The sequence below is a fragment of the Cucumis melo genome, chromosome 6 (assembly GCF_025177605.1).
Source record: "Cucumis melo cultivar AY chromosome 6, USDA_Cmelo_AY_1.0, whole genome shotgun sequence".
In the NCBI taxonomy this organism is placed as follows: domain Eukaryota; kingdom Viridiplantae; phylum Streptophyta; class Magnoliopsida; order Cucurbitales; family Cucurbitaceae; genus Cucumis; species Cucumis melo.
The window spans coordinates 26,819,957-26,820,303 of NC_066862.1; positions in this window are offsets into that span (position 1 = coordinate 26,819,957).

Here is a 347-nt window from a genome sequence, read left to right on the forward strand (position 1 = left end):
ATAAGAAAGCATACTCTATATATAGATGTACTTCTTCAGTGTTTTGTAAAATGTGAAGATGTGCTTGCCTCAATTGTTGCATATCAGGGCGGACATAGGTTCCCGCTGATAGCGGTCTATCGGTTTGTTTGTCTTCCCTTGAATTTAGTGATCCAAGACCAATTGGATCTAATCCAAAAAGGAAGTCCGAACAGAATTGAACAGCCTCTTCACATACTTGTGCTTCTGCAATGCATCCTTCAGGTCAATTTCTATTACGAACAAAACTTTTCAACACTTTCATGTATCTTTCAAATGGGTACATCCACCGCAAATATACAGGACCACAAAGTTTTACTTCTCTCACA